Source organism: Mauremys reevesii, linkage group 12 (assembly GCF_016161935.1).
Source record: "Mauremys reevesii isolate NIE-2019 linkage group 12, ASM1616193v1, whole genome shotgun sequence".
Classification (NCBI taxonomy): Eukaryota; Metazoa; Chordata; order Testudines; family Geoemydidae; genus Mauremys; species Mauremys reevesii.
The window spans coordinates 9,093,150-9,117,944 of record NC_052634.1 but is presented as its reverse complement, the minus strand read 5'-3'; the positions used below and the strand labels follow the sequence as shown (position 1 = coordinate 9,117,944).

The window sequence follows — 24,795 nt, the reverse complement described above, 5'->3', positions numbered from 1 at the left end:
TTCCAGCAAAAAAGAGAGAGAGTCAGAAATACAGCCACTTAGGAAGAAACTAAGATAGAGGGACAGGGAGAGAGATACAGCAAACTAGGAACCCACATGCTTAGAAATTATAGATAGTCCTCAGGCAGGAAGCACTGGTATGCCTGTGTCTGTCTGAAGTTAGGAAGAAACTTTTGCTATATGCACATTAGTATTCTTCTGCCTTTCTCTGAAACAGCTGGTACCGGCCACTGTCAGAGACAGAATGCTGGACTTGGTGGACCTGAGCTGGTGAGCTATATGGATTACTGACCTGATCTGATGAGAACAGGAATTGAGACTGAACTAGATGTTTCACTGGCCTAACTTAGAGTGATGCAGTTCCTATGTCCCTAAGAGTGGATCCAAACTTCCCTAAACTTTTAGGCACTTTGGATCCAGAACCAAAATTCTGCACTGAGCCTAACTCTGTTTGAAAGTAGTTTGCATGATGAACACCTAACATTTCCTTCAGAACATGAAAGATGCAAAAATCGCAGCTTTCTGCTGCTAAAGATCATCACATCCTTCTCGCAGAAGAGTGTAATCAACGTGACAGAGGAGACTCCAAAACCAAGAGACATTTTCTACTTCACTGTGCAAAATAGGAAGTATGAGAAGGATGTTTTCCCCAGACTAATAGCAACCGTCTCACTCATTTGGGGGCGGGGGGGTTAAAAGAAAAACAAACAGTATAATATTGGGGGAAAGACAAGCAACAGGCTCAGAATGTGTGACAGCGTAGCCACCAAATCTGAACTGTGGAGTAATGCAAGACAGAGACATTCTACAAATTCCATCTACTCTACTAGCATGGTTTATCCTCCCCCCTGCAAACAGATATACACTCTGTAGGGTGACCAGATGTCCCGATTTTATAGGGAAGTCCTGATACTTAGGAGCCTATATAAGAAAAAGGCCCATTACCTCCCACCCCCGTCCCAATTTTTCCACACTTGCTGTCTGGTCACCTTAACACTCGGAATAGATTGGACCTTCCACTCAAGAGCTCAACACCTTTTCCTTTTAGTCACCATTCTGAAAGTTACTACTATCACCTACACAGGTAACGAAATTGAGAGACTATGAACCAGAAAAAGAAAGAACTGGTAGCAATTCTAATCCAATTTACCTTTGTCAAATGGAAGAGTCTTTTAGAGCAGTTGTTGTATGGTGTCCATACACAAGACGACTGAGAATCCGACTTCTGGGTTCTATTCCCAACTCACTATATGGCCTCGAACAAGTCATTTCACTTCCTTATGACTCAGTTTCCCCACCTGTAAAATGGATTGATATGTTAGTTCCTCACAAGGTTGTTATGAGTTTATATTAAGGAAGCACTCTGACAGCATCAGATAAGGGTGCTGTGTTAAACTTTTGCATTAACAACACTACCACCACCTAGTTCTTATCCATAAATCTTAAAGGTGGTTTACAAAGTAGGGTCACAGTATCTTCCCCATCTGTAAAATGGGGAAAACACCAGCCTAGAGACGGGAAGTGACTTGCCCACAATCACAGTGCAAGTTATGGCCAGAGCCAGGAATAGAAAACTAGTTCTCTTGACTATCTGATCCACCCAGGTACCCCCTAGTATGTTAAAAAACCAAAACGTAGAAGGTTAGTCCAAACTACACAAGGGGCTTTGTGGATATGGGCAAGAATAGAATCTAGCCCCTAGTTTAAGGTTTGTTGTATGCTTTGGATTAAATAGCATTTAACCATCACTCAGTTTTCATTCCCATTCTTACCGTAATGTGCTGACTTAGAGGAGAGCATTAAAGGGCAATCATTTAAGTGAATAATGGAAGTGTCATGGGGGACATGTGGATCTACTTGACTGTTCTGGTCTACTGAATAGGTTTGCTTAACCCTCTCTCTAAGGGTGAGCTAAAATCTATTTGTCTCAAATTCCAGGTCAGGCATTACATTTACAAAGTGGTAATTTCTGAGACATTAAATACCCCAAGAAACTTGGTCATAGAATCAGAGGGGTAGCCGTGTTAGTCTGGATCTGTAAAAGCAGCAAAGAGTCCTGTGGCACCTTATAGACTAACAGACATATTGGAGCATGAGCTTTCGTGGGTGAATACCCACTTTGTCAGATGCATGTAGTGGAAATATACAGGGGCAGGTATATATATGCAATACACACACACACACATATATACATACACACACCTGCCCCTGGATATTTCCACTACATGCATCCGACGAAGTGGGTATTCACCCACGAAAGCTCATGCTCCAATACGTCTGTTAATCTATAAGGTGCCACAGGACTCTTTGCTGCTTTGTCATAGAAGGCCACCTTAGCACAGGTTTCACGTGCCAGTTCTTCACTTGATAACCAGAATAAACCATATCCTCAATCTTGTCAGTGCCCCTCCCTGGCAGAGATCCCCAAGGTACAGAAAGCTGATTACTGTTTTGCCTGATTCTGTTCTCATACCAAATAGAATGAGCAAAACAAAAACAAATAAGAAGAACCTCTTCTCTTCAGCTGTAATAAAAAGCAGGATTGGCTCTGTAAAAATTGGAGTCCCTCATTCATAAACAAGGCTTTTGAAAACAATCTGAGCTCATTGTGTGCCCTAAAACAACAGTTAACTGCTTTGTTTTTTCCACTAACATTTTATGGAAATAATCTTTCACTGAACATCCTCTAGGGGGCATGCCAACCCATGCCTAAGTAAGCAGTTTTCAATACCTTTATGATGTGGAGTCAGACCAAAATCCAGTGTGGTCGAGCTCTCGTCTCACAGTGTGGCTTATGGATATGGGAAAAAGATTATGTGCAGTGAGGCTACCTGCTGAATTCACATTTATATGAGCACGTCTCCCACCAGCCTTCATGCTAACACCACAAATACATTCTATTTGTAGAGCACCTTTTATCCAGCATTCTACAACAAACTACTTCCTCCTAGAATCTACTCATGAGTGAAACTGCATGCAATTCTTCAAGACTCCTGAAACATTATCACTTCCTATAGCGTTTTATTATTATTTCATATTCACATTACGTTGTGCCAAGAGGTCCCAGTGTGCTAGATACACCACAGACCCATAGTAAGAGGCAGTCCCTGCTCTGAAATGCTTAGCCTAGGCAGACAAAAGGGAAGTCATTATTATCCTCCTTTTACACATAAAGGAACAAAGAGTTTAAGTGATTTACTCAAGGTCACAGGCAGATTCTGTAGCAGAGGCAGAAAGCGAACCCAGATCTCCTGAGTCCTAGTCCAGTGCCTTAACCTTAAGGCTAACCTTCCTTTCCCTACAGAATACTGGCTTGCCCGTGATGCTCTGCCATTCAAGTGCCAACTCGGCCTGTTAAGTAGCCTACTTACCTAATGAAATCAGATCACAATTAGAACCAGAGGGGCTGCAGGCCACAATAGTTGTATAAAGCTGGACCTCACCTACTAGTTTAACCCCCATTTCCCTTGATATTTCCATTTTTAATCAGGGTCTGCTTTTCTCTTTGCCTGCCAGTAGGGACATTTCCGTCCTTGTCCATTACCTTCTCATGTGATGGAAAGCATTTCTCTAAAGCCTTTTTTTCCTGCAACTCTCAACTATTTAACTCTGAAGCATTTGGGAATATACACAAGATGCTAAACAAAACCATTTTAAACCTACAGATCCAATTGTCCTACCCCAGACAGTGTCGCCTGGTGGATAGATCACTGGACTGGGACTATTCCTGATTTGGCTGCTGGGTGACTTTGGGCAAGTGAGTACATTTCTCTGTACCTCAGTCTCCCCATCTTTAAAATGGACATAAGGATGCTTATCCTTCCCATGTAAAGAGCTTTGAGATCTACTGATGAAAATTGCTAGATCAGAGCAAGCTATTACTACTACTCCGATCTAGAATCTCATCCTAAAAAGCAATTTCAACCACAATTAAATTACATGAATTCTCTGTAATTCCTGGTCCAGTTTTCAAATACAATACTATCCACTGCTGTCTAGATGACTGAAGTAAAAAAGCCATTTCTGCAAGATTAAAGGCTGCACTTGCAGATTTTCAACATGAAGTGAAAAACTTACACTGTTGTCGCGATAGGTTCTTAGAGGTCACATGGTCTGATAGATTGAATTTAGGGCTAGGAGGCAGGAATGTATCCCCAGGCCAAACAAAAAAAATCAGTGTGCAAACCAGGACTAGAGCCCAGATTCTCAGCTGGTGTAAATCAGCATAGAATTTACCCCACCAGAGGATGCAGCCCCAGATCTTTTGACTCTTAGCTTCAAGAATAATCTGCTACAGTGCAGTTCCCCAAGATGAGAGATACATCAGTCCCACCTTGCTTCCTACAGCTATCAGGTCCCATTAGCTCCCACAAAACGTCCATAATTTTGCTTTGAATTCTTCCCTCTCCCTAAAGGTGCATCTGATTCTGAGCCCAAAGTGAGAGAAGAGGTTTCTGCTGCTAATGAGAAATTAGCATCTGATACTCACTATGTGTGATTCACACATTCCACACACAGAGAATTTACAGGAAACTAAAAGCACTAGTCACCACATACACCCAGTTAGAGGCGCTAATCTTAACAGAACATGGTCTGTGAATTATTCATGAAGGAGAATTTTTTCTTTTCTTTTGTGGTTAGACTCTGAAAACCACAATATGCTGCAAGCATCTGTCTCATTATCTGTAACAACTTGAAAGTCTGTCGGAAAACCTTCATATTTTTCAGTTATAGGCTTTCTAAAGATGTCCCAACGGGATATGCCCAGCTACTAGATTTGCTGTGATGTCAACTGACGGCTCCCAAAAGGTCCATATACCAGCTTCAAAGTTAGAAGCCAATGCAGATTACAAGAGGCACTGCTCTCAGTGGCAAAGTCAACAGCCTTCTGTTTAAATAGCTGCTAGAGAAACTACTTTCTAGGGCAGGGGTGGGCAAGCTACAGCCCTTGAGCCGCATCCAGCCCACGAGCCATTTTAAGCCGGCCACGTGGCTCGGCCCCGTTCCGGCCAGGAGCCGCACCACACTGTGAATCCAGCACCTTACATGTGCAATAACATTCTTTTGAAAGAAATGTAGAGCATGACTCTACAGTGCAAGTGATTAACTGCGTGCAGTTCGGGTCACCCCATCTCAAAAAATATACACCTCTACCCCAATATAACATGAATTCGGATATAAAACGGTAAAGCAGCGCTCGGGGGCGGGGGGGAAGCTGTGCACTCCAGTGGACCAAAGCAAGTTCAATATAACACAGTTTCACCTATAATGCGGTAAGATTTTTTGGCTCCCGAGGACAGCGTTATATCAGGGTAGAGGTGTATTAGAATTGGAAAAAGGTGTGGAGAAGGGCAACCAAAAGTGATTAGAAATATGGAACAGCTTCCATGCGAGAGATTAAAAAAAGATTGGCACTGCTCAGTTTGGAAAAAGATGACAACTAAGGGAGAGATATGATAGAGGTCTATAAAATCATGAATGGTGTGGAGAAAGTGAAAGTGTTATTTACCCCTTCACATAACACAAGAAAAAGGGGTCACCCAATGGAATTAATAGGCAGAAGTTTAAAACCAACAAACAAACAAAAAGGACTACTTCACAATACCCACAAACAGCCTGTGGAAATTGCCTCCAGGGGATGCTGTGAAGACCAAAAGTAAAATTGGGTTCAAGAGAGAATTTGATAACTGGAAGACAGGTCCATCAATTGCTATTAGCCAAGATGACCAGGGATGCAACCCCATGCTCTGGATAAGCTTCTAACTGCCAGAAGCTAGGAGTGGACAAAAGTGGGATGGATCACTTGATAACTGCCCTGTTCTGTTCACTCCCTACGACGCATCTGGCATTGGCCACAGTCAGAAGAAACGATACTGGGCTGGATGGACCATTTATCTGACCCAATATGGCTGTTTTTATAAACCACATCACAGCTTGCACTGCGGAGATGAAGAGCTGTGCACCTTTTCACCAGTCTCTCTCTATTCTGGAAAAACAGGAGCAGTTTTTGACTTTCCAAGCAATTTTTCCTCTCCTCTCTCATTTCCTGCGGGGCAGAAAACAATCAGATTGCAACAAGAAATGGAATCTGCGAAATAACACAAGGAGTTCGTTACCAAAGGATGAAAGAAAAAAATATTTGAATTTCCTCTTTGATGCTGAGCCAGTCCCACACACTGTGGGAAACAGCAAAGATTCAAACACCATTAAGGCTACTGTTGATCCCAACTCTAATTACTCTGCATTATTGCTTCTTGAACTCACTAAAGCTGCTGTGGAAATGGGGCAGGGAGAGGTCAAACTGATGCAAACTCCCTCATATTGATGGAGCCTCCATACGCTAAGTGGAAAACAGATGACAAGTATAGCTTAAAACTGACTCTCAAGGGAAGATGAAGAATTAAGTTTGCACCTTTTCTTGCTTTCAGCCGTGTATAAAGGTAGCCTGAAATGGGGTTTTGTTGTTCTTTTAATGGTTGTGGGGGGGTGTTTCGTTTAAGAAATTCAGATCTTGACTAATTTTTCCTGGAAAACTTTATGGATAACTGGAGAAATTGTAGAATTAGGACATCAGACATAGCCATAAAGTGACACCTGACCAATGGAAAAAAGGGGCTTTTAGTCAGACTGTTTATAGCTCTTCGAGTTAAATAATGAATCAACAAAAACAAAATGAAAAAAATACAACTCATGCTATAACTGTTTGGGAAAAGATTCAGTAACCACTTCAACAGCAGGCTGGGAGAGGAAAACAAAAAAATGCTCTCTGAAAATTCCAGCTCTGTGAACCAGCCTCCAAAGAGTGTGGTAGGGAGAAAAAAGGTGGATGGATGGATAGATGGATGGATGGAGAGAGATCTTTTTCTAGTGGTGGATGAAGTGATCTTTATATATGAGCACGTTAGAATCTTTTGATATGAAAAGTGCAAACTAAAAGTAAGGCATTTCTGACAACTGTTAGTATTATAAGGGGAAATGTGCTCTCTAAGTTAGAATGGTGGAGAGAGGAAGCTATGCAGACTCCTGGGTTCTAGTCTCAGCTCTGGCACTGACTACCCTAGGCTAGATACTGCATAGGATGAGAAGTGAGGCATAAAACAACGCGAAGAGTACATTCTACCTTCACATCCCATTTCACCCATGCAGCAGTTGGTGAGATTTTCTCCTGGAGTACTAAACAGGGGCCCTGCTAATGCACCCACCACGATATCATGACTTCAGGAGAGCAAGGTCTTCCAGCGAAAGCATATGGTCAAGTTCCTAACATGTATGCTGCAGAATCCATGCAGTCGGGAGTAGCTGTAGCTGCAGAAAGATATGCCTGCTGCATGTTTCCCTGCCCATCCAATCCTGGCAGCACAATAACTCTGGAACCTACCAAACAGCCACCACCTCTGCGTTCCTCCCCAATGCATCTCAGACAAAACTGGGCAGGATTCTGCCAGGCTAAATATTGCATCGCCTATCAACAAAATGAAATGGGCAGAGACACAAGAATTCACGGGATTACAATGCCCCTGGTCCAACCAAGGGGGCAGAAAACCAAAAAGCTAACTACATGTCACAGAAAACTATGGGCCAAAATAAATGGAAAACCCCTCCAGATGAAAGGACATTAATTTGCTGGTTATTAAATTTAATGCAAACTCAAGCCAGAATCAGATTACAGGTCAGGACGTAGCCTGTTCCATCAATAAATAACGCCATAAAATAGTCTTCCTTACATAGCTATCACATTAGCAGTGTAAAGAGCTCCCTTTCCCCTAATCTCAGACTTGCTAGTAAACTACCCCATTGCTTTTCTGTGGGTATGGAGACTGACACAGTGCAATGAAAAAAGTGAAATAGGTCTGTTCGCAAATGCCAAAATTGGCTTCCCAAGGACAGAGCCAGACCACCCAGCATTCCCCCTGTACTGAGATTGAGGGGCTTGGCTTGCTAGAATTTATGTGCTGAGAAGCTTTTGCTCTCGTCTTCCAGAAATATTATTTTGCTTTTAATCCCAAACTCAGACACACAATGCACTGTTGAAACTTCACTGAAATCTTTTCAAAAGATGCAAGTAACTAGCAATTCTTTTTTAAAGGTCAGTTGTGAATAATTTAGAGGTAGAAGAAATACCCACTGAAGGAAAACTCAGACATGTAAAGAGACAGACATACATATGCAAAAGTTTATGGACAGAACTGTACACATTAATGAACAGAGAATCACACACTATATTGCAACAATATAAAAATGTGCTATCACACAAACACACACACGCACGGAAAATGAATCAAAAATACATACACACATTTTACAGTGCTTAAGTCAGGAAGCCACAGTACAGTAAAACACATACATTATGCCATTATACACAAACTCATGCATGTATATAATCCCATCTAAAGCCACATAATCATGCATGCAAAAATATGAAGATCATGAATAATGTGCTAGCCTGAGATCTTTTATACTGTGGAATAGTCTCCCTGGGGAGTTGTAGCAGCTGCATTGGACACTGAATAAAACACAGTAAGCAACAGCCCTGTATATGAAGTGCAGACTGGGCTACATAACCAGCAGGTCTTCTCCATCTCAGATTACTGTGGCTCCATTGCATTAAATCCATCTCTGTTTTCAGGTTAGATAATTACCTGTATAGGAAGACTGGATTATGGGAATACAGTGCAGCAGAATTGGTTGAAAACAACATTGGTGGGCAGACACAAAGTATATGTGAAAGTACAGTACTTTTCTATTTCTGAACATTTCAGGCCTGTACTATGCAGGAGGCCCAATGACCACAATCATCCCTTTTGTTCTTAAAACATATGAATCCCTGTAGCATCCATCTCCAGTCTGGTTCTGTCTAGTAAGTGCCTTTTTCTTCGGATATGACTATCCTGGCAGTCAGTTAAATTAAGAGACTATATCAGACCCTATACCTTAAATTTCAGCTCACTTTCACATACAGCATAGGCACAGGGGTGTCCATGTAGCTGTTTTGAATGCACTAAAAGCACCTTCCGCACCTGAAATGCTCACCTGCGATGCACTGGCTTTGTGTATCTGTGTGAGCAAGGTTGCTGTCTGTTTCATGGGAAGGTTATGAGGCCTACTATTAGGCATTACCTCCAGCAAGAAGAGCTCTCCTTCAGATCAAGCAGAAACCTGTATTTCTGGAGCTGAAGTGCCCAGGTTCTACTCCTGTCTCCTCGGATACACAGGAATGTGAGAGAGATTTATCGAGCTTAGGTTGTCTTCAGATTTATCTTACTCAGACTTCAAGCTTTTCAAGGCAGGGACAGCCTTTTTGTTGTAAGCAGCAGCAAAGAGTCCTGTGGCACCTTATAGACTAACAGATGTATTGGAGCATGAGCTTTCATGGGTGAATACCCACTTCACTTCGTCAGACGGATGTTGTGTTTATACAGCACCTCATGCAATCAGGTAATTGTATTGGGTGATACTGTAATACAAGTAATACTAGCAATTTATCTGTAGCGTATAGTTTCACTTCAACACACACACACACACACACACACGCCTTTTATCCAGATCGTCCATGTCTCCAGGACACCTTGTGAACGCTCTGTTGGCCGCTGTCCCCTTCATCCAAGACTACAGGAGTGTGTAAATAAAAACCTCTTATATCGAGCTGTTGTCAAAGTAACAGGACTCATGTGGCTATCACTTTACAATCAGTTTATGGAGATTCTTGTTAATCCCCCTGATAATACATTGAGTGACAACTCATTTATAATCACAAACATTTATTTAAAAAAAAAATCAAAGAAAAGACATGACTTCTGACAGAGCACTTGCTCCTGATCCTGAGATAGCTGACCTCACAAGAGAAAGAAGACCTGGAGGAGAATGGAATAAGAGCCAGGGACTGGAAATTGTGGAGGATGACAACTGGGCTGAAAGGCAATGAAGTAACATTTAGCCCTTTCATAATGCTTTGCATTTTCAGAACACTAGGTTCAGTACCCAGCTAGTAGATGGGCACTCTACAGAATAGCCAGGTGGTCTGCTTTCAGTACCCAACTACTAGACAAGGCAATCTACAGGGGGGGGGGGAAGGGGGGGGGGAAGGGAAAAAAAAAAAGAGGTGTTCTTTGTTCAATACCCAGCTAGCAGGCATGCACCCTACCAAAAAGAACAGGTGCTCTGCGTTCAGGACCCAACTATTAGACAGACACCCTATAGAATAACCAGTCAAAAATATGTCAGACTCAAGGTTAAGGATTCATATCAGTTAATGGTAAAACACATTACGCACTGTTATAATTATCCCACAAACTAAGCATAATAAACTCAGGAAATTCAGAGTTAAGATTACATTTAAAAGAAACCCAAATCAGGTTTCAATGTCCTAAGGTAAGAAATGTCCAGTTAAGCACTTAAACAACCTTAGCTCTGCCCTGTAGAGATGCCATGAAATGACCTACTATTATGACTGACGTATCTCAGTGTTTAACATCCCAGATTAGATTCAACTACATTTAAGACACTAGATTTTTTTTTCCTCCATATTTTCAGCATTACAGGACAGAATTACAGTTGTTTGGGTGCCTTAACTGTGTATTTCTTTTTAAATTCATAAACAAATAAATGGATTTACTTATAAATTCTCAGAAGATTGATTCTGCATTCATAGAGTAAGTGTAAATTTGGACGGATATGCTGTATTTCCAAAAAACATTTCATGGAAACCTGCCTATTTTGACAAAATTGTCAATGGTAAAAAGTCACAAAAAGCCATTAAAAAAGTCTAACTGTATCATAACGAGAAAGTCAAAATGATTATGTAGAAATGTTTCATTTTGACTATTGTTTCAATTCATTGTGACTAACATAAGAAAGGCCATGCTGCATCAGACAATGGTCCACCTAACCCAGTATCCCGTCTTCAACAGTGGCCAGTACCAGAGCTGCAGGCAGAAGTGAAAAAAATATTAATTTTAACAGACTATATACATTATATACTTCATATTATGTTTGCCATTATCAGAACAATTTGATGGTTGAGAATTGAAACAGAATTTTTATTTTATGGGAATTTTTTAAATAAATTTTGAAATGTTGGCATTTCCCATGAAATGGAAATTCCAGTTTCTGAGCAGCTATAGTCCAGAGATTTTAGACAGGATTTATAATCACTAGGTGATCTTCCAAGCTAGCAGACAAAGCCCGATATCATACAGGATCTCCAGATAAAGTGAGCAGGAAGAGAAAATAGGAGAAAGTAAGGAAAAGAGGAGGGAGATAGATTATTTTTTCCCTTTTCCACTTCTTTATGTGAAGGAAGTAAAGTTGATGTATGTAGAGGAAAGAAAAGGATGCACACCAAACCTTTATAAAATATACTGCAGCATCCTACACTCTAACCCAAAACAACTGCAGACTAGTCATCTGAGTGCAAAAAGTAGCATTTTTATTTATAACAACTCTCACTCTTAACATTCTTCCTGATAAGCTCCTTTTTAGAGCAAATGGGAATGTTTAGATGCCTGTGACAAGAGTGAGCATCTGCAGAAGAGAAAGTCTCTGATATTTATTAACAGGAATTCTCTCTCCAGAAGCCTAATTGAATCAAATTGTTTCCTTCCAACATTCTTCTGCTGTTTTAATAATTCAGAACTGGAAGTCTTAATTTAGCCAGAAAATACACGGGTTCCATTCCATTCCTGTCCAGAAGCAGACAACGATTGAGCAAACACTCCCTATGTTATTTCACAGACCTTTACTCCAGCAGCTAAAGACACAGCTGATTGTTGTTCATGTGACATTTTGGGGATCACCCAGAGCAGTAAGGGGTTCTGTCACCACCTGCCCTGTAACCTTTGGTGCCTTCATGCTACACATCTTTGGTTCAGAGTCCTGACACCAGTAGCCTGGCCTCAAGCACAAGGTCTCACCCTGACTTCCGCCAGCCTAGTTACTCCTAGCAGGGTCATACCAACAGCCCTTCTAGACTAGAGTGTCCCCAAATCCGTCCTCCTTGAGTTCTTAACTACCAAAACATGCAGACTTTTCCCCTCTGGTTCATCACACCCCAAAGCATAGAATCGGCCCTTTAGACACCAGCTTGTTTTGGCACACACGCGCCACAGTTTGCACAACAAAAGCCTGCCTAGGGTAAAAAAAGATGAAATAGCGAGGAAAAGCAAACATATGCAAGTTACACAGAAAATAAACAAACAAAGCTGCAACCTCAGCTTTACACTTCTATTGTAGATAAAATCCCTGCTCTAATACAAGTTACCTATAGCTTATGAAAAGTTTCCCCGCATACCCCTTGTCACAGGGAAGATCCAGTCCAGCCAGTTCTCCCAGCCAAGTGACTGTCCCTCATTTCCCCTCTGTTTCTGTCTCAGTCCATGGTAATTCATGTTTATTCAGAGTGTGAAAATCCCCTCAGTTTCAATGTCTTTCCGTTAACGCTAATGGCCCACCATGGTGTCTTCCTGGCTGGACAACCGGTTGTTTTGGAGCTGGTTTGTGTAAGTATCTGGCTAGGAAGATGCTCCTGCCTGCTGTGAGGCACAGTTGAGAGAGACAAGGTGGATGAGGCATTATCTTTTATTGGACCAACTTTTGTAAAGAGCGTTAGCTTACCTTGTCTCGCTCATATCCTAGGAGCGACGTGGCTGCAAACACCAGATTACTGCAGAGATTCTCTCTCTCTATCAGCTGGGCATTGAACCTAGATACCCACATGGATTCTGTCTCAACTAGATGGATATTAAACACAGATCTCTTAGGTTACTGTCCAAGTACCACACCACTTGAGCAATGAACTCAGAGCTTGTGCCATCTGCATGCTAAATTCAGGTCCACTTGCTACTAGCTACGATTTTAGGTTGCCTGTGATCTAGTCTTTGGGTTAATTCAATTCCTATATTTTATTGGCATGACAAGCTTATGCAAGCGTTACCAAGTGTAAAAAAGAGACAGATCCCTCATGTATCCCTTGGAGGCAGATAGTGAACCATCCTGGCTAGGGCTACACACTACATTTGAGTTCAGTTTTTCAGCCACATCTGCACCTGATCGGACGGCAGAGTGCTACACAGAATTACAGAAATGTATGGCCGGAAGGGACCTCGAGAAGTCATCAAGTCCAGCCCCTTGCACCATGACAGGACCAAGTAAACCTCGACCATCTCGGATAGGTGTTTGTCCAAACTGATTTTAAAACTTCCATTAATGGGGATTCCACAACTCCACTTGGAAGTTATTCCAGAGCCTAATTATCCTTACAGTTATAACATTTTTCTTAACATCTAACCTAAACATCCCTCACTACACATTAAGACCATTACTTCTTGTCCTACCTTCAGTGGACATGGAGGACAATTTATCCCTGTCCTCTTTATAACAGCCAGTAATATATTTGAAGACTTATCAGGTCTCCCCTTGGTGGTTGTTTTTTTTAAACCTTTCCTCCTAGGTCAGGTTTTCTAAATCTTAACATTTTTGTTGCAATTAGCCAGGATGGACAGGGATGGTGTCCCTTAGCCTCTGTTTGCCAGAAGCTGGGAATGGGCAACAGGGGGTGGATCACTTGATGATTACCTGTTCCATTCATTGTCTCTGAATGACCTGGAACTGGCCACTGTTGGAAGACAGGATACCAGGCTAGACAGACCTTTGGTACGACCCACTATGGCCACTCTGATGTTCTCCTGTGGACTGTCTCCAATTTGTCCACATCTTTCTTAAAAAGTGGCGATCGGAACTGGACACAGTATTCCAGCTGAGGCCTCACCACTGCTGAGTAGAACAGGACAATTACCTCCTGTTTCTTACATATGACGCTCCTATTAATATATCCCAGAGTGATAATACCCTTTTTCACAGCTGATTGTTGACATATTCAATTGCTCATCCACTATAAACCCCAGATTGTTTTTAGCAGTACCATCACCTGTCCTAGCGCTTATTCCCCATTTTGTAGTTGTGCATTTGATTTTTTTCCTTCCTAAGTGAAATACTTTGCACTTGGCTTTATTGAATTTCATCTTGTTGAATTCAGGCCAATTCTCCAGTTTGTCAAGGCCGTTTTGAATCCTAACCCTGCCCTCTAAAGAGCTTGCCACCTCTCCCAGCTTGGTGTCATCTGCAAATTTTATAAGCATACTCTACTCCATTATCCAAGTCATTAATAAAAATGTTGAATAGTAGTGGACCCAGGACTGACACCTGTGGGACCCCATTAGCTACAGCCTCCTATAGTAGAGTGCAAAGAATTAAATTACATATAGCTTAACTGAGGTAAATTAGAATTTATTATGAATGGGATGAAGTAACTCAAGAGCAATTATCCGAGGGACGCAACCATGCTTGTGCTTCGGAAAGGTCTTCCAAGTTTCCTGCATTCCTGTTTGACTGTGAAGGAAAGCCCTGCTCCCTGTAACATGAGCTTCAACTCAGGTAAAGACTCACCGTGATTAAAGCAGCACACAAGTGAGACCTCTCCCTACTGAGTCTCTGGCCTCATTCATTTCAGATTCCAGCTTTAACCACCTCCTCCTCCTCCTCCCCCTTAAAAAATGAAGTTAGTTGTGGAAATTTAAGCTGGAGCTTTTCCAGGTTGGAGCTTTCAAGTCCATGTCAGCAGAAGCCTGTGAGTTACAGTTAGAAATTTGCAAAAATCTGACACCTGCCACTTTCCATTGAGCTTTGGGTGGAAAATGTCCCTGGCCTCTTCCATTTTTAATGTCAAAGTCAGCCTGGCGGAAGAGATCACCTCCAGGTAAAGTCATTCAGAACAGGAGCTCGTGTCTGTTAAGCCCCTCCTCCTCCTCTACAGAGCTGATGCATCAGAACAGAGACATTAACTTGCATTGGGGATTGCTATTTTCAATGTCACTCAACACAGCAGCTCAGCTGACTTTCTGGGCAGGAAAGGGACAGATACTCCCTTTTATAGTTCTTTAATTCTGAAAATTATTTCCTTTCAGGAGTTAGGGGAGTTAGCATTAATTAGCACTGTGGGAATCTCAAGTTGTCTGGAGGTTTGGCGCACTCATTTGAGCTCCCCGCCCCAGGTGCCAAAATGTTGTGGGCTGGCCCTGCTGAAAGAGGCTCTCCATGCCAGCTATGTCAAAGACCTGGCTGGAGGCACCTGCTGAGGAAGACACTTTAGGAGAGTCCAGGCAGCAGGATGCAGCTTATCTGCTTTGTGTGGGACTGTTTAGTTTTGAAAAATAAACCCATTCCTCAATAAAGAGACTGAAATTCTGCTGCAGATCAGAGCTTCTGATGCAGCGACCAGTGAGTTGGTCCCACCAGCTCACACGGCATATTTCTCTTCACACACTTGCTGAGGAACATACATTCCTAGCATCTCACTGATTCCCTCTCCTGTCTGAAATTAGGACAAACAAACAGACCTGCAGGCCCACTTTCTTTGCGGCACCGAGTTACCCTATCAAGAAACTAAGGGATGGCTGACACTGCAAATGTTCCCACTGAGCTTAATGGATTCCTTTAGCACAACACAGAGTGGGGTTTTTACTAAAGCCTTCAGAAACTTGCTGAAAACATCAGCTTGAGCTGAATATTATAGCCATAATGTTCTAAAATAGAAGGAAATAAAAGCAAAGAGATGTCAGTCTCTCCTCACTAATGTCATAAGATACTGATGCTCTTTATTTATTGATGGATACTCTCATTCCAGCCCGGCAATCTGAACATCTTCATGAATATTTCTATATGCGGGGAAAAGATCCTTCTGCCTCTATCCTCTTCCCATTGGGGCCACAGAAAGCAGCTTCTTTATAGATTCTGAGACATTAAAATACATCAAGTACAAAATCTGATTTTGTCTATCTGGTATTTTCTTAAAATACCATTTTTCAGAATTACTAAATCCACCATCTCTGAATCTCCAGAAAAATCTTGGATACACCTTTTACACATCTAACTATGTATTATTATTTTATTTACAGCTGCACCCACCATGTGTTCTTCTTTCCAAGCACCCTTGGCTCCAGGAATCTCATAATCTAAAGACAGACAGGTAACAAGTTAGGGGAAGGCGAACAATGATAAGCAATTTATATACAAGTCGATTCCATTCAGTGTAGGCACAGCAGAAGTCCGTCTTTAAGAGAAGCTTAATATGGAAGGGGTGAAAGCTAACATGCAGATAAGCTCAGGGAGGTTGCACAATGCATAGAGGATCATGAGGAAGGCAGCACAAGGGCTTAGCAATGCAATGGCTCAGACCAAATCAGGACCCATAATCAAAAACTTTTGCACCTAACATATTGCGTTACTTCTGAGGATCTCAAAGCGCTTTACCACGGTTAATATAGTATCACTATTCCCATTTTACAGCTCAGGCAGAGAGAGAGGAAGTGCACCAAGGTGGGGCACCAAATCAACAAGCTCAGCATACAACGCAGGTATTATTCTGACATACTCTTCCTCTGCTCATCTCTGGACAATGCTTCCTCACCTTATTGTTCAATATGGAGTATGGTAGCTTCTAGAGGCCCCAACTGAAACCAGGGCCCCATTGTGCTAGGTGCTTCGCACACATATAGTAAGAGACAATCCCTGACTCAAAGTATTTTCAATCCAAACAATCAAAGGGGTGAGGGAAAGAAGCATCATTATCCCTATTTTACAGATAGGGAAACTGAGGCACTGGTGGGTTGGTTTTGGGGGTTTTTTTTGTTTTTTTTTTAAAAAGGTGATTTGGCCAAGGCCACACCAGAAGTCCATGATAGAGCTGGGAAATGAATCCACATCTCACAACTTCAATTTCAGTGCGTTACCCACAAGACCTTTCTTCCATCACATACATTCATTTTATACCTCGTAACTACTATGCTACCTGAAGCTTCAGTACAGTTTACTGACCACATCCAGTTTGCCTCACATGCCTGTAACACTTTGAGGTAAATATTTCCTGAAATGTCTTCCCACAATCCAGGTTTATGTTGCCAGCATCAATGCTCTCCTTGGTACAGCACCATATGACAAAGTTTCTCATTAAGCAAGATCTATTGCTTTCAGCTGCCAACTTGAAGACATTGCTTTTACATACCAGCATTCATCTCTTTACACAGAATAAAGGATTGTGCCTTTGCCTGGAGCAAAACTCAGCACTATGGCCCTTCCTTAGTTCTCAATAAAATATTCTCATTTCAGTATCCATCATCTTCAAGTTCTCTAGCATGAGTCAAACAACAGATCACCCAACTCTATTATTCACACTGTTGGAAATCTACCCCTCCTTCCACCACAGTCTATGCTCAGGATACAATATGCCACCCTAGCTGAGTGGCATACCACCAGCCTATACAGAACTTGCTATGCAGGGCAGTCTGTTGTAGGTGGGTATTCGGATATAGAATTTGGATTCATGCTCCCTCTTTAATATTTATGTCTCTTGACAAGCATCAATGTTCTCAATGAAATTACAAACAACATACATGCAAACTATACAAATAACCACTTCCCATCACCTCTGTGATGATGGCAGCCATAAAAATTGCATTGCCAACACTGCATGGCAGTTTCTTAGAGGCAGGAAGTTAAGAATAAGGCCTTATATTGAAGTGACAAGGCAATTTCAAGTAAGAGGGATTTAAATACCCGTTTTGGAATTTGCAAGGGACATTAGGGCTAAACCCTCAGACTTGCAAAAGTCTGCCATGGGCACAAGGAGCCACAGCTTTGGGTTTCTCGCTCCCTTGAAAGATGCTAACCCCACACAGCACAGCACTACTAATGCCATTTTGGAGCCTTCCTTCAATTCTGACTCAAACGCAAACACACACCTTAATCCCAAATCCACTTCATGGAGTAGTTTGTATAGGCCTTGGAAGAATCTCAAAGTACTGGCTATGCTGAATGCTGAATCCTGCTTGGCTGATGAACCATGACAAGAACACAGCCCAAGATGCTGTGGCTATAGGTACAGTTGGGTCAGGCCTGGGTGATGCATTAATCTGTCTGAGAAGATAATTGCATTTCTAATCCAACAGATCCCCACTATTCCTGCACATGGATTTGCACACGTAGTCAAGGACTTCCATAGGAGCCTAAGAAACTTAGGCGACCAATTCTCATTGAAATTCAGCGGATGCTGGACACCTAAATCCCAGCCATAAGTTTAAAACAAAACAATTTATAAAGTCCTTCTATGCTTTGTTCTCCAATTCCTACATTTCTGGTAGGACTAGACTTTATGGTAGATACCTGACTTGCAAACCATATGTAAGCAGTAGTGTTGTAGACGTGCAGGTCCCAGGTTATTAGACACACAAGATGAGCGAGGTGATATCTTTTATTGGACCAACCTCTGTTGGGGAGAGAGAGAGAGAGAGAGAGAGAGAGAGAGAAGCGATACGCTTTCGACCTTACACAAAACTATGCAATGCAGTATACATTCCAGGAGAAGGATTCTAGAGATTTCACCTTTACTACATTGAAGGATGTACCACATGAAGAATTGCGTCTCTTCCCGTTCCATACCACCACAAATGCAGACAGTAGGGCCACTTGAGCTGAATCCCCTTTATTATGAAAGAAGGGACAGCTGGAAGAGCATAATCTATGCAGACTCAGACTCTGGAACATGCCCACCCAACTTGATCCAAAATAGTCAGAACTTGGTGATTTAGCAGGCACACTGCAATACATCTGTTTGATAGGCATTTTGGAGAAGGATGAGGGTAGGCTATGCTTTCTCAATGATAAAGGGACAGGCAAGAAATTCTTCCTTCAGGCAAGAAATATTTGTCTATTTGTAATTAAGTGTTAGATGGTTCACAATGGGCCTTCTCACACCAGTCAGAACTGAATATTAATGAAGGTACTATATGTGAAAACTTCAGAGAGAAATGTAACAGGAAGAGGTTAACAGCGAGAGGGGGGAACTTTATCTTGGTGCATATCAAAGGATTGTTCTGGTGTATTTGGGGGACAAAGATGACACCCTGCCATCCATCACTTTGGAAGTAAACAGACAGCAAGTTTGCTTCATGAAAGAGGGGTCTCAACAAGGCCTGGTTGGAACCACTGGAGAGAACTTTGGTGACCAAAGCTTCTTTAGACAGGATGGCAACTTGTTAAGCATGTTATGATTGTTTTATATGTAACCATTTGTTTCCAATATTTTTACTCACAATCATTTGAATCTGTTCTTTCATAATAATTATTCTTCTTTTCACTATAAATATATTTAAGTGCCGTTTATTTACCAGAGCTGCGTCCTGAGTTATAACCAATAAGCCGTGGCGTGCCGTTCCTTTGGGAACAGAGGCCTGGTAATTCTGTGAACGTTTGGTAGATAAGGGACTCAATGCTAGAGAGGAGGCTCAGAGGACTCGGGGGTTGCTTCGTGTCTGTCACTAACCTGTACACAGAGAGAGGGGCCTGGAAGGTAGTGCTTGCATGGCTGGAGGCTGCTGGTTTCAGGGACCTGTGCCACAGCAGACACAGACAAGACTTCCTCACGCTAAGGGCAGGTGGTGAGGTGAGTCTCTACCCTGGGTACACACTATACACATTAGTTAGGATAATGGTTACCTCTCATCTCCAGAAGCTTTTACCTTCCTTTCCCTAACTGACACAGCAGATATCCTCACAGAATGATTTTCACTTTAGTAGAGTTCTCGTCACAAGGTAGTTACCCCCATAGTGTAATTATCTACAACCCAGCTGTCATGGAGGTTTGAGATTCTAACCAGAGTGTAAGCTGCTCTCCTGAAAATGCAACTTCCTGAGACTCCCCCAGTAAGTTGATTTCCACCATCATATGCTGCTCAGGTCCTCTGGCACTGAGAGCCATATAAGCACACACAGAGATCTCAACATAACGAGATTTTCTGAAGTTAGCATCACAGGGTGGTTAATATGAATGTACAATTATCCTCTCAGTGTTATCACTGAAAGTATCATCATCATCCTGGCAAATTTCCAAGGGATGTATACAGGCTCCTTGCACATTAAATGCCACCGGGACCAATCTCTAGTTAGATCCTTAAGAGGATCTGGCTGGATGTTCAGTCTGTCCATCATTGGCCATCTTTTCAGACTACTGCAACTTTTGGCAATCATGTGACTATCAGCTGTGTATTGGCATTCCTTGGTAACTGTGCTTTATAATTCCTTGGTCTTCCATTTTAATAACATGTCCGTATCATGAAAGCAATTGAAACCAGACTAGCACTGATGAAGGTGGTTGCTTGGGTCAGCTACAAATATCCTCATTGCTGATCTTGTCTTGCCAGTTAATACAGAGCAGATAAAGACAATGGTTTCTTATCTGGGTGCAGTTGCCAGCAGAGTGTCCTGCACTATGGAACAAATTCTGAGGTCTTTACTCAAGCAAACTACCATTGCGTTCGGCCCAATTAGATTATCACTACCTACAGCACTCATCAAGACTTGGTTACCACTACACTTCTAACCTTTTTAATTTATATCTTCCCTGAAGACACTTGCCAAGGTTACAGACTTTAATCCATCATAACTCAGTACCCCCTTGCCAAATGCTTCCAAACAAATGTATCCTGAGATGGGTTCAAGACTCTGGCTCCTTCTGTGCATGGATCTGAATGGTGATTCTCACAGTGCAAAATTCATCTTTTTCAAGTATAGTGGTGTTTATCCCTTAAGCCCCTTAGTACGACCCAAAACTGTCTGTGTCTCGCTAATGTAATTACAAGTTGTGAAACTTCTCCATGTATTTTTAGCTTCCAAATGTCAGGTTGTCATCTGGTAATTGCAGTAAATGCTCTTCTGAGACAGAACGGTGACAATTCTGCCTTTCCTAAGCAAATTGGGAAAACAATGCCAAACACAGACTATTCCACAGTGACCTGTTTAGAACTGGGAAGTTGGCAAGGAGGAGAATGATAGAGCTACACCCCAGATCCAGTCCAGATGCATACCATCCTGTCCTTTGACCAGGAATTATTGGACTTGATACAGAAATTACTTCTGGTTGAAATTCTATGGTGTGCGTTAGGCATGAAACCAAACCAGATGATCAGAATGGTGCCCTCTGGCCTTAAAAAAAAAAAAAAAACCTATGAAAACTAGATCCCTAGGAACAGCTACACTTGATCAGCCCAATGGACTGCTTAGCACAGTATCTTTTCTCTGACAGTGACCAGTTTTAAAGGAGGACATTAAAAACAAACAAAATGCCCCCAACCAATCCTCTGCACACCATAATGGGCAATTATGAAATAACCATCTCAGAGGGAAAGTTTCTCCTAACCTCAAGCAGCGAGTGGTCAGATTATACCCTGAAACCAGAGGGCTTGTATCCCTTATATACATTTTTCATTCTGTAATGGGGTGCATGTCACACCCCATAGGATTTGGCTCCTTGGCCCCACTCCTTAAAGACTCAGGGACACTCCAAGCTGGTGCAACACCCGTGCTCTGTATTTTGTGTCCCTTCCCATCATCAGTTTCCCACTATTTATAGGCGATGTATACAGCTTAGCCTCACCCAGGCCTGACCAGCAACAAACTAGTGGGCTCTTTCCTCCCTCTGAGCCGAGCCGGGCCTGGCCTGGCCTGGCCATCCTGGTCTCTGCCCCAGAGCTTCTTCTGCTTCCTCACAGCCTTTTAGCTCCTGCTAATGAGGTTGGCAAGTGCAGGCAGTTCCCAGGCCAACACTGGCTATTTACCCAGCCCCAATCCATTCCTCCTGATGGGCTGGGGTGGCAGGAGCTGATTAAGGGCTTTCCTAGCAGTGCCCTGCCACACACCCCAATAAAAGAGCAGGTTCATTGTTTCAAATCCTGATAAGCTCTTGACCTCAATAAATCTTGTGGCAATGAGTGCCATGGGTTAATTACGTGTTTGTTTTTTGTTTAAGTATTTCTTTTTATTGGTTTTAAATTCTTTGCTTTTTAATTTTAGTGTATCCTCCTTGTTCTGTTATGATAAAATGCAAAAGGGGCACACTACTTATTCAGCATGGGTGAAATCCTGTCTCTATTAAAGTAAATGGGGTTTTTCACAGCTTTAGTTCATTCAGATTAACTTTCCTGAATGTGCCAGTGTAGACAAGCCTTTAGTCTCTCCATGCTTCAGTTCCTCATCTGTAAAATTGGATTAACAGTACTTCCGTATCTCCCCAGAGTTTTGAGAGGTTTATGAGGTGCTCAGGTACTACAGTGATAGGGGGCATGTTTTCCTTATATCTACATAGCTAGAGACCAACGAGGAAACTACCTGAAATGTCTGAAGTGCCCTAATCACAATAAATTACCCGCACCTCCGTAATACAGACGCCCTTCCAAGTTTTCCCACGCTCCTTCTCTAGTACCTTGCTAGAGGAAAGGAAGAAGATGTGTAAGTCAAGTGTCCAAGATTTAAGAGAAGGAGATTGTTCTATGCACATGTAAGGGAAAGGAGAGGCACTTTCAGGGGGGTACATGTACCAATTAACATCTGATTCTGGCTGGGGATAGAAGAGGCTGCCATTCCCTTTGAACTGTCCCATCAGCTACAGCACAAGCTTCCCCTCTTCAGCTCACACATACTGTTTCCTACAAGCACGTTTCATGGTCAGCCTATGCCTCAATTGTTACTAAGCTGCTACACGTTTCTCTCCTACCCCCAAAGGCCTTAATAGCTGTAGATATTTAAAGGGTTTTCCCTTCCCCTCCTCTCCCTGGTTTCTCGGGGCCATTAGTGCTTTTCATAGCTACAATTAGCTGAAGGCCAAACACAACCTTTTAAAACAGCAGAGCTCTTCATTTCATCAATCACTCTGCAGAGAGATGGAATTAGCCCTCCAATGTTAATTTTATCGGACAAGGAACTGATTTCCTCTGGGGAGCTGCATGACTTCCTGCATCAGCACAGACTAACCCTAACTGCCTTATCTTGGTCGTGTGTGAAGCGAGTCTAGGGAGATGAGGCGGCTGGTGGACAGCTAGACGGCTCAGCTTGACCATATCTATGCCATGCTATGTTAATGCACTGGAGCTGAAACATTTAGTTCTCGCTTTTCTAACACTCAATAAGGAGGACTTTGAGATCAGGGAACTTATGAAGCTTCCTGTGTCAAGCACATGGGGAATAATGTAACATTATTTCTACAGCATCTCCCGTCCTAAAGGATTCCAGAGCACTTGGCAAACAAACTGAAATACATCTGAAGCTATAGGGCAATCCCTTCATCCACTCCTAAAATGCAGCCACCTCTGGAGTGGAACACAGCTACTGCTGAACAGCTGCACAACAGTGAATAGCAGCTCAGGAAGGAAGGGAAGAAGAGTAGCATATTGATTTGAAACAGCAGGGGGATATTTAGGTACTCGGGAATTTATTCACCTTGGCTGAAGCCTGGTCAAGACATTAAAGTTAACACCCTCTTTTGCAAAATGTGCCATGGGATCTTTAATGAACACAAGTGGTCAGCACACTGATTTTACATCTCCAGAAGCTAACTCGGGATTAACTCAGAAGAATAAGTACTAAATCCCCAACATCATCTCCTATAGCACCTAGATTTCCCTTGCAAGATTTGAAAGGTCAGAGCTTCAACTGGTAGGTCTGACAGCACAAAAAAATAATTTCATTAAAAAAGCAGAAGCATGAGTCTTCTTCCCCCTGTCTTTGCTGACTGAGGAGTAAAAGTTTGGCTTGAATGAACTATTTCCCTCTGAGAGACAGTTAGCTCCTACAGAAAGCAATTGTTCTCCAGGGCCCTGGCCAGAACAATTCTCAAACGAAGCCTATTAATTGCGGGCCTGATTCTTCGAGGCTACCCATTCATTCATGCATAACTAACTTTACTGTTAGTGGAAAATGGCTCAGACTTCATCAGGCAAGAACAGAGGAGTTTGGTGGGGTGGTGTCAAGGAAAGAACAAAATGCTTCAGCTAGAGAATTACTTGTGAGAAACCCACATCATCTCCACTGCAAATTTTTTTTTTTTTTAAGTGGGGCTGCTCTGGAGAAGGGGTTGAATTTTATGCAGACTCATAAGCTCCTCCTTTTCTGACAGGATGTAAATGGAACTTTAAGCTAGGCATCCACTGTTGGCATTCTATGCTCCCATGGCCAGTGTCCCTTCTTTCCGACAGAGGATTCCTATCACTCTTCAAAAGCATCCCCTGGGCCACTGGGTTTAAATGGTTTTGATTTGTGCAACCAGGACTGTCAGAAGAGGTTTAGCCACTAAGGAGTAACCCACTCCTGAGTTTCTCTTAACCATGAAAAGGCAGCGTTATGACTTCAGCGACCACACTGACATTTTAATAGAAGCTGAAAGAACAGGTCTTGTAACCTTCACTCCTTACAGTGCCGATTAAATTAGCAATATGTTTTAAACAATTATCTTAAATGGCATTATTCAAACATACCTCACAGGACATTCTCCTCAAGCAAACTGCATCAGATAGAGGAGTGATCACGCTGCTTGGGTATGCATGAGTGTCTATACGATGTGTGACTGTGCATACGCAAGTTCACAAGTCTGTGCTAGTAGTCAAGCACGCGTGCAGACTGCACAGTTGCTATTAAAAGTTAAATAATCTGAACTAGGTCAGAATCCAGTGCCCTACAGGGGAAAGATTTCAGCAATGACTAGTGATTTTTGGATGCCCAACTTGAGACACCTTAAAGGGCCCTAGATTTCCAGAGAGTGGGTAACTCAGCACTTTTCTGAAAATTTTCTGTGATATGGCTCTGCTGGAAAAAAATATTCTCTATTTGGAGCTGATTTTCCCTGCCGTTGTGGGCTTGTCTATAATACCACTTTTGTTGGTATAATTTACCTTGTTCCAGGGTGTGAAAAAACACCCCCTC

The 24,795-nt window shown here is 42.3% G+C and overlaps 1 protein-coding gene across 1 annotated transcript in view; it reads right to left on the bottom strand.

Moving 5' to 3' along the window:
• GRAMD1B (GRAM domain containing 1B) overlaps positions 1–24,795 on the bottom strand; it is a 284,969-nt gene that overhangs the window by 252,813 nt on the left and 7,361 nt on the right. Inside the window, exon 3 of the mRNA XM_039496098.1 lies at positions 1,151–1,298. The gene's annotated coding sequence lies outside the window, so the exon portion shown is untranslated. The remainder of the gene's footprint in view (positions 1–1,150; positions 1,299–24,795) is intronic.